The 10,633-nt window shown below is 39.7% G+C and overlaps 1 protein-coding gene across 1 annotated transcript in view; it reads right to left on the minus strand.

Annotated features, from left to right (window-relative positions):
* Positions 1 to 4,018: 4,018 nt before the first annotated feature.
* The window catches only part of LOC121930023, an 18,993-nt gene continuing 12,378 nt past the window's right edge, over positions 4,019 to 10,633 (minus strand). The window contains exon 2 of the mRNA XM_042466159.1: positions 4,019 to 4,081. The gene's annotated coding sequence lies outside the window, so the exon portion shown is untranslated. The remainder of the gene's footprint in view (positions 4,082 to 10,633) is intronic.

Genomic DNA, 10,633 nt, shown 5'->3' on the forward strand with positions numbered 1-10,633 from the left:
GGAGCTGTGGTGCATGATTTAGGGTCTTTCCATGTGGTTTGGAGTGGGAAAATGTCTGAAAATCCTATTTATTTATTTATTTATTTATTTAAAATGGCTAGTAGAGGCTTTGAGTGACTTCAGGGGTTGGGAAAGTAGGGTTTATTGGCTCACACTTTGCCCAACTCTGTTATAGGTCCTCTCAACAAAAATTAGGATGCTACAAGTTTTACATTGGTAGGTTAATCAAATCATACTATCAGCAGAGGCACATATTAACTGTGTATTGAGAGGTAAATACTAGGGACCTTACAAACAGCTCTACCCCCATCTTCTAGCAGCAACTTATTTCCAATATTTGCTTTTCCATTATTCCAGTACTTTTTTGATCATAGGATGAAATGAGAGAATCCATTCTAGGCAGGCTCTGTATATTACAAGGATGCCCCTGATCTTTATTTATTTCATAACATGTGCTTTTAATAATTGGGAGCATCCTGCATTCTTTATACCGAAGGCATGCTTGCTTTAGGAAACATGAATGTTATGCTCGTGTTTTCACAGCAAATCAGTCAACTGTAGAAGTAAAGAATATGTGTGCATGACTTTTTAAACACCTATGTGCACTTTGGAAGAATCTGGTTGGCCTTATGAATAAAAACATGCAGCCTCTAACCAGAACTTTAAAGAGAATGAAAATGAAAGCTTGGAGCAAAGGAAGGCTGGGAGCATTTCCCTTAGAAGCAGCTTCCCCTTAGAGAGCTTCTGACCTTAACCTCAGTTCTGCTGATGATGATACAAGTTTCACAGACAGAAAAATATACATCAGTATTAAAATTGCAGGTGTAAATGTGTTTTCACACACACTTCACTATGTTAACCATCCCAGTAATGGAGAAATTTTATGGAGTGATGGAGTGCTATTCTCAGGGTCAAACTAGAGATGATATGAAGACACTTTACGCTTGGGGCCACAAGTGTCTTTCTTTTTCTCAAAAACAGCAAAAAAAAAAAGTTGTTGGGAATCCTAGTTTCATCAGGGATGCCTCATTCTTTGTACCAAAGTCCCAATCCAAATCACCTCAGTCCTGACACTAGTAGTAACTATGAATAAGGACATATGCAGCATTAAGAGCTTAAACCACAGTGCATGCCTGTGTGGCTTTGAGGATGCATTTTCCCTACTTTATCTGCCCTAAATGGCTTTGGCCTTTTTTTGATAAGACTCTTTAAATATATCTGTCTGAGCACTGACAGGTGAGGCCCTCCTCTCCGTCCTACCATTTGGTATTTGGAGACACAGGAGAGGGCCTTATGAATAAAGGTACTTCTACAATGTTACCTTAATTGTGGAATTACTCCCTTTGGGGACCCAATCAACACTGACATTGGCTCATTTTGCTGCCGAGATTAACGTTGATTTCTTTTTAACCTTTCAGCACCAAGATAAAACTTATGTTTTCAGTCCCAGCCATTTTTAAAAAAAAATTTCTATTTCATTTTATTCTTTTGAATGGTTTCAAATTGTTTTAGAATTGTTTTAATTTGTACCACACCATGAGATCATCAGCTGTAGGATACACACACACACACACACACACACACACACACACACACACAATGAAATGAAATGAAATGAAATGAAATGAAATAGTTTGGGGGCATTCGATTTAGGCAGAAAGATTTGCTACTTGTTTTCCTTTTCCTCCTCATACTTTCACCTTTTCATGATTTTTTAAAAATTGTACATCTAAGTGAGCCTTTGTACACCATCTAAAACATGACCTAGAACATATTATACTGCACCTTTCTCTCTGAAATGTAAGAGTGATGTGTGTTGATCACATCCCTAAAGTCAATGTGTGCATTCTAAAAAGTAACCACAACAACTGCTCATAGCAAAGGGTGCTTCCAAGAGCAGGCCTTTGAATCTCATGTGGAATCTTCCCACCACCATCTAGGCTAGAAAAAAAAGAGATGCCTGAAGGTAGCTGGAGGGCTGTATCATCATAACTGAATGCATGGTTCGTTCCTGCTTCTCATCTGCTTTATAAACCCAGGGGTGGCTTACACTTTCCCTTCACTCTGGAATAAAGAACATGTGCAAGATTGAAATGCCCTATGTATATAATCCATGAGCAGTGTCTTCAGAACACTTGTACCATATTAAAGCCACAGATCCCATAAATTTCATAGGGTTTTCTTAGGCAAGGAATATTCAAAGGTGATTTTGGCAGTTCCTTCCTCTGAAATACAGCCTATTCAGCACCTGGTATTCTTTTATAGTCTGCCATCCAAATACTAAACAGGGCTGACAATGACTTAGCTTCCAAGAAAGATGGAATCTGGTTCTTTTAGGATATTTAGTATATTCACATGCTATTTTAGCATTTTAGATTTTTTCCTGTCTGTGTTTTATTGTCTGGTTTTGCTTATATATGTTTGGTGCTCTGCTCTTTAGTCCTTATAAATAAATGTTGCTGTTGCTGTTGTTAGGGCTCCTGACAGCATAACAATAGCAAGTAGCAATAGTAAATACAGTTCTATACCGCTTATCAGTGAACTAGCACTCCCTAAGCAGTTTACAATGTGTAATCCAATTGACTCCAACAAGCTGGGTCCTCATTTTACCAACTTACAAAAGGATGGAAGGCTGAGTGGACCTTGGAGCCCTCCTCTAGGATCAAACTTACAACATTGTGGCTGCAGTACTGGCATTTAACCACTGTCCTTGTGCAAACAGTTGTGCTCCCTGCTGTGTTTGGCTAGAAGATGGCATTGAATGGCACTTCAGTGAAGATTAAACTTCACTGAAATTTGTTAGACATGTTATTTTACCTTCTTGATTGTTTTCAAAATGATGTGATCTTCTGTTTCTTCTCACACTAAAAAGAGTAGAACTAATATGGGCTCTTTAGTAATGGGGGCAAGGATTCCAAAGCATGATATTCAGTTCAATGAAATGTCAGACATTCTTCTCTGGAAACTCTCTCAATACTTATAGCTACAAACTTGCATATATATTTTCAAGTTTTAACAATGGGGAGGAGAAGGAAATATTGAAAATTAAGGGACATAGGTACAGTTGGAACAAGACTTGTATTTTGTTTTGTTTTCCTGAAAACTGTGCTGAGTCTCTCAGAAAAGCAGCAGCTGCTGCAATTTCTCTCTCTTGTACAGGTACATTCCATTCTCTTTTCCATGAGTAGCCATAGGTAAAGATAAAAGTATTCCCCATTGACAATGTTGTCAAGTCGTTTCCGAACATAGGGAGTGGTGCTCATCTCTGTTACTAAGTCAAAGTGCCAGCATTGTCAGAAACTACTCTGGGATCATATGGCCAGCATGATTACACAGAACACTGTTTACCTTCCCATCAAAGTGCTACCTATTTATCTACTCGCATTTGCATGCTTTCAAATTGCTAGGTTGGCAGAAGCTGGGACTAGTGTCACCCCATTATGTGGTACCCAGGCCTCAAACTGCCAACCTGCTGATCTTGCAATCAACAGAGTCAGCATCTTAACTACCTGAGCCACCGTATCCCTTTACCGCATCAAGTTACCATAACTGGAAATTAATTGGTTCAGATAAAGTGAAACAAAAAAAACCCACCCCAAGAACCAAAAAATATGGGCTTTAAAAGATAATAGTTCTAGACACAGAGAGTTTGGCAGTAGAACAATAGAGACTGAGAGAAGTATGCAGTCAAGATCCTGGGGCATCACAGCTTGGAAGAATTACTTTTTGAAGTATAACTCCTTGAATTTTCCATCCAGCACAGCCAGTGGCCAGCCCAGCTGTGATATAATAAAAACTTTATTTTTTTTTCAGTTTTTCCAAGCCCTGAGTGCAACATAATAATGGAGGAATGTCCAGATCTGCCAGCAGTCCACAGTTCAGAAATGGGTCTGAATTTTTGCACACTAAATTCCAGCAGCTGGAAACCAAAGGATATTGCCTTTGTGCCCTCTTTGTAGGCTCCTTGGAGGCATGAGGATGAGTTCACATGGTGAACCATTGATCTGATTTTGCAGGGCTCTTCTTATGTCAGATATCATGAGTGGAAAAGCTGATGCCAAAAACAGGGTTTTCAGATCACCTGAAACACAATACTTTGTTTTCAGTGCAATTCACACACAATCAGTTGCAAATACTTAATTGCTATGAAATCAAGTGAGGAATATGCATATATGAACTACTCTTCCATTTTCTGTTTAATTGTGGAAAACAGGAACTTATGTTCACACTAGGGATATAAATCTTTGCTATCTTCCTTCTCACAGGCAAGAATGAATAGAATGTACACTTTTTCTCTTCACTGTGCAAGAACACAATTTTTGTGCATTCACAGAAATACACTTTCCTCTGCACAAAAAGATATGGGTCTTGTACAGAAAACAGTTTCCTGTTGAGAAAATATGTTTTTTTCCACAGAAAAAAATCACATGCATTTCTACACAACCACATTGTCCCCAACGGTCTTTGCAAAATGTAAAACATGTTGCTGCCCCTCTATTCTGCCCACTGTCAAGAGCCCGTTACTATGCTGACAAATTAACATCAAAATACTCTTTGTATTGTCACTTTGCACTTGTCAATCTTGTCTTTGCAAGATAATATAACCTGTGTGAAGTATTTTAGGCACATGCTAGTGTACCTAGTTTGCAATAAGCACCAAGCTTTTTGTAAAACATTGCCCTTTACACAGACTTCAGGACAATGTTTTGGTCCAGATGGTCATTTGTTCATATTCAACGATGTAACTGACTGCTATCTCCTGGATCAAGACATCTATAACAGAGGTGGAAATTATGTGGCTTTCCAGCTGCTGTTGGACTACATTGCCTAGCATTGATCACAATTGAATATACTGAATATGGCTGCTGGAAGCTGTAATCCAACAGTGTCTGGAGGGCACCATGATTCCACTTTTAGTTTGTAATAAGAGAATTTGGCTTCTTTTTTGTACTCTTCCACAAAGTAGTACCTTCAGTTCCCCCTCCTCACAATTATTCTATAATTAAATATCTTGTTCTTCTAGTGAACCAATTCATGGTTCTGCTACAAGCCCATTTGGCCCATTACAAGGGAGGCAGATTTAATTTTAATAGCCTTTTGTTGGGTGTAGTTGGATTCCCGTGCAACAGCCCAGGCCCCGCAATAGCAAGGTGATTAAATAAAGAGATGCAGTCATCTTATGGAAACTACATTAAGGTCTATTTAGGAGGCATTAGGAAAACATCCAGCTGATGTCTGGGGACAGTGGCACATGACGAGCTCCCCAAAGGAAAAACAAGCATCCTCAACGTCCTTGCTTGTGATTTCCATTTACCAATTAATTACACCATACCAGCACCCTGGTTTTAAAAGCATTAGCTGTCTCTGCTATAGAAATCAATGAGACTTTCTTCCACGAAGCAAAACTGGAAGATTGAACTGGGTTGAATATGTTCTTGAATAAGTTGGGGAGGACAAGTAAGAAGCTTGATGTCTGATCCTAGGCATATATACTTTAGAAGTAAATCTTCGGTTCAATAGAAGCAGCTCCCTAGTAAGGTTACTATGTCCTGTACAACCCTAATGGAACTCTAGGGCCCAGAAATCTCTGGTATCACCATATGATGGAATATTCTGCACATGAAATGGTGGTTTCAAAGTCATAGCTGATAACCAGACCATGTTTATAATGCATATGGAGAAAACATTGGGACCAGTTGCATCCTAGAAATGTGTACACCATCAGGTTTTGAACCTTTATAGGTTAATGCATTTGCACCTCCAAGATCTACAGTATCACAGTAGCATTGTAGCTCTTCCTCCTTCAATGATATCATTTAAACAGTGATCCCAGTTTTGTGATATGAAAGAGGAGAGACAGAAATTGTGGAACTGATTTGTAATCACCTGGGGACTTTTGTACCTTCGTCCAGTTTATGGCATAATGGGTTGTCCTTTACCAGCTGTTACTATTGAAGAACAGGGTAGTGAAAGCCACACTGTTACAGTGCAAGAACAATCAAGTATGTTTATCAGTTATGTGGCAACTGAAAATTATTGCTTAACTGCCTGCCTTCAGTAGGAAATATTCTAGGGAGATAAAGAGGCTCAAATGAACACTGTCTCCAAGTACATCCAAGCTGAATGTTTTAAAAGCAATCATCTGTCTGTGACTGCTTGACTTAACCAGTATTTCCAAGCCCACCACCCACCTCCATGCAATGATACCATTTTTGTTTCAAAGCACCTTAGGAGATATACTTTCCAGCATTTTACAGATGAGGACCATGGTACATGTGACAAAGCAGCATGAGAGTGTGATCAAGATGGTAAAAGTTATTAATGAAGAACAGACAAGCTAGGGGAGACTGCAGCATATATCATTGTTTGGACCTACTGGGAAAGGCAATATTCTGTTCCTTCTCTCCTCTCTGAGTGAATTAAGTGCAAATTATTTTTGCCCTTTGAACTCAGTTTTCAGCAACTGAAGTTATTTGCAGACAAAGGGGGACAGTGGGAGGATGAAAGAAAAAATGGGCCATTTTTAATGGGCCATTTTTAAAGGACCTGAAAAGGTGTGATAACAAATTATTAATGAGCTGACCATGCCAAATTGGGACAGCTGGAGGCTATGAGAAGAGTGGATCTTGATAAGAAGGTAATTGGTTTTTAAAAAAAAAAAAAAAAGATGGGAGTCTTTAGGGCAGAATTAGGAACTTTTAAAAATGCTGTATCATCCTCATGCTCTGAGTGCATCAGCAGGATTGCCACGTTATCCAAAGTGTAAAAATAATTAAAATTACAAAGATACAAAAGAAAGATGTGTAAGACTGGAGCAGAGAGAGGGGCAAAATGTAAATAAGGTGAAATAGTTTGATGGGTAACAAAAATCCAGGCCCACTTCTTAATCTCCCTAAATCACCATAGGCTCTCAGGACCATGAGCTCTGTTTAGCATTATATACTGCACTGAGTAAGCAAAGCACTAAGTAATATATTTCTTATTAAACCACATAGTGATTCTGTGAAGAAAATCATCATTATTTTCATTTTACAGAAGAGGCACGGAGGCCCCCTTCTCCCAATGAACGCTAGCTGATTACTATGTAGATCTTACCACTTCCATACCTCACTTTCTAGACAAAACATAGTGGTGTGCAACTTAGTAAGGACTGAAAATGACAAATGCAGCAACTCCATAGATACCCAGTATTTCCTCCTGCAGTCATTGCAACTCATTAGAGTAATATGTGCTAACAGTTACATAACCTAACTTCAAAGCACATAGTGAATGTTAGTGGATTTTTTAAGTTAAGTTGCAAGTACTTTAAAGTTCATAAGTGTAAAAGGGACCCAATAGCCCAAGTTTTCAGAATTAGCATTCAGAAAGATTAAAGCAATATTAAGTATTGCTACACTGTATGAGAATGTGAATTGGCATATACAGCAAATGGTAGCTGCTGAGATATTTGGGCCATGCCATCTATGGGCTGAAACAGACCGCCCAAATGTGCCATGCTGGTGCCGATTGTAGGGTTAAGGACCGCACGGCAACTGCACGGTCCCTAACCCTAGCACAGAGCAGTGGTTCTATAATGGCAGCATCCCGTCCATACGACCGCTGCCATTGTGACGTAAGCAACACGCGACATCCACACATTGCCGTGCGTCACTTACATAATGAGTGCACCATTGTCACACATGTTGCATCCACCCTGCAGTGCTAAAAGAACCCATTTTTTCTGGGTTCTTTTTCCTCCAGAGAGAAGCCACACAGTTTGGCAGCTGCAGCTTCCCTCCGGAGGGAATTAGGCTGCTGCAGGCTGCCCTTTTAAGGTGGTCAGTCCCTCATCAAAATGGCTCTACTTTGGCCTTTCTCAGTTTCCTTTGCAAAGTCTAACTCTCACTTTCTAGGCATAACCTAAACATTTTTACAGATGGTGCCTGGACATGCTAGGCTTTGTATTGATAAAATTACTTTTATCTTTCCTTCTTCCAGCCATAGAGGTCATAAAGAGGTTGAAGTCTCATGTGAGCATTATCATAGCGTCTAAAAAGCAAGCCCTGGTGAGGTATAAACACCACCTATCTCTTTGTCTCAGACCTAGAAAGAAGAGAGCCAGCTTCTTGCCTAGGAGGTCTACTGAGCATATGAGCATAAAAAGTCCCATGTGTCCTTGAAGATCAAGTACATACCCAGCTATGCCTGTATTTTGTATCAGTAGTGACTTTATTTCACTTTAGTGTACCCTTTAATCTAGTTTGACTAAAGATCAGGGCCTCCAGAATATAATGGGAAAGATAGGGGGAAATAGCATAGGTGACATAAGAATGGCCAAATATGGACAGAGCTTTGCAGATATAGTTGTGCTCTCAGAAGATTCCCACAAGAGTCTAAAAGTATGTGTGGGAGGAATTCCCACAATCCACCTCTCTAATAAGGAGCAGCTATTCCCCTTTTGGTCTTGTGCCCACTGACACTGCAATGTTTCCTTCTCTACCCTGTTTCCTTCTCAACCTATTTTAAAAATTGTCAGTGACAGACAGATTTTTCATTCTTCACCAGAAGGAAAAACACCAGCATTGGGTCCTCACTCCATTTATCTTCAGTTTCAGTGGTTTTTTACACAAAAACACTGAGTAAAACATTTTGTGTGAAATACACATATATTTGGTACTAAAGAACCCAACACAATGTTTGTACAAATCCTTTTTCTTTTTTTCTTTTTTCTTCTTTTTTTGCAAAGCATATATGGCCAAGGACCTGCATATGGAAACAGTTTCTCCCAAAGCTGTCCTTCACAATCCTTCCTTTGAAGACTTACAGCCTCATTACAGCATAGCTGTTGCTGAAATGCTGGAGAGCAGGGAGGTGAGGAATGAAGTGCCCAACCCTCTCTGGCCATGTGGTATGGTTACACCATTGAGCTGCAGAGTCCCTTATGGATCCTATCACAGCTCTGTCTTGCTCTCGCTCTCTCAGCATGCCCTGCAACCAGAAGAGGAACGGAAACATCATTACCCACTGGCACACCCTCCAGCTCCTTAGAAATGGCTGTTGGGCAGAAGCTGCAAAGCTTCAAAGTAGCATATTGGGAGCACTTTTCATCATTATGATCATGCAACAACTGTATTCATGAAATAAAATAGTTACAATGTACTAAGTCAGGTTTACAACATCATAATCATTGAACAGAATGCCAACCAATGTTTTTCTGCACAAATATAATTTTTGCAAAAGAAAAAAAGTTCCAAGATGTAAAAAGCCATCAAAAATGCACAAAATCTCTTGCAATCTTATTCAGAGGACAGAAAACATCCAAATTTTTTCATTCTTGTGCGTGAGAATAAAATAGTAAATCTGCATCCCCATTGACATGTGCAAAATTGTAAAGGGTTCTCCCATCGGTGAAATGTTGTTTGCTCTCAATTGCCATGTGGGTTGATTCAGAACTGTTCACTTGTTGAAAATATCACATTCTTAAGGTTTTCTAAAACAAGCCATTGGGAAATATTTGCACTTTTCAATGTTTTCTCTGTCATGAAAGCAGTGTAATAATTTTGGTGCCATCACTGAAAAGTGTTATCTGTATAGATATATTGTTATACACTTCCTACTTTCTGGACCCTGAATGGTGAAAAATGCTAGGGTTTTTTATTTATTTATTTATTTATTTATTTATTTATTGCTGAGAGAACACTAGAGACACATGGTATCGTTGTAATATTTACATTCAAATAACAAATATGCTCCAATAAACAGATGGCACACAATTGCCAGTTCAGCATCAGATCCCCAGATGTGGCTGTCATTCCCAATCTGCATGCCAGTACTTCAATTAATTCTGTGTTTCATCTTTTTTCCTTTCTTCCACCATCCAAACTCTAGTTCCATGAGGAACTATTTGTGACACATTGGCCAGAATCTTCTTGATGCCGTAAAATGGGATAATGTTATTACACCAGGATATTTATTCTGGGTTGTTACAGAAGAAGGGTGTGTATGTGCTTTCAAGTCACCTGTTGTCTTATGATGAGTTCATGAATTTCATAGGGTTTTCTTAGTCAAGTAATATTCAGAGGTGGTTTTGTCGGTTCCTTCCTCTGAAATATAGCCTACAGCACCTTATATTCATTTGCTGTCTTATATCCAAATACCAACCAGGGCTGATACTGCTCAGCTTTCAAGATCAGACAGGATCTGGTACTTTTTGGGTATTAAGGTGAATATTTAATACCTCCTTGTTAAATCTTCTCACCACTGTAAAAAGCAGCTTCCCAGCACTAGAATGTGTCTCCATGGTAATTGAATTGCAGGTGAGATTTAGGAAGCATCCAGATCAGTTCTGAGAAGAGACTTGGGCGGGTTATAAACCGCCGCTTTGCGGCGATCTGCCGCCGCTGCTGTTTGCTCTGTGAGGGAGCCGCTGCAGCCAAACCGCGCGGCTCCATTACAGAGCAAAAAAGAAGCTCCAAAATGGAGCTTCTTTCCTCGGCGCAGCTATGATGCTGCGAGGCGCCTCTGGCACACTCGCGATGTCATAGTTGCTGCGACACGTCTGGACGCTATGCGTCCAAGACGTAAACATGGTGGCGGCCGTCTGGAACGGCCGCCGCCGAAAAATACGTAGTGACTACGTATTAGGGTTAGGGGG

This window comes from Sceloporus undulatus, chromosome 4 (genome assembly GCF_019175285.1).
Source record: "Sceloporus undulatus isolate JIND9_A2432 ecotype Alabama chromosome 4, SceUnd_v1.1, whole genome shotgun sequence".
Lineage (NCBI taxonomy): Eukaryota > Metazoa > Chordata > Lepidosauria > Squamata > Phrynosomatidae > Sceloporus > Sceloporus undulatus.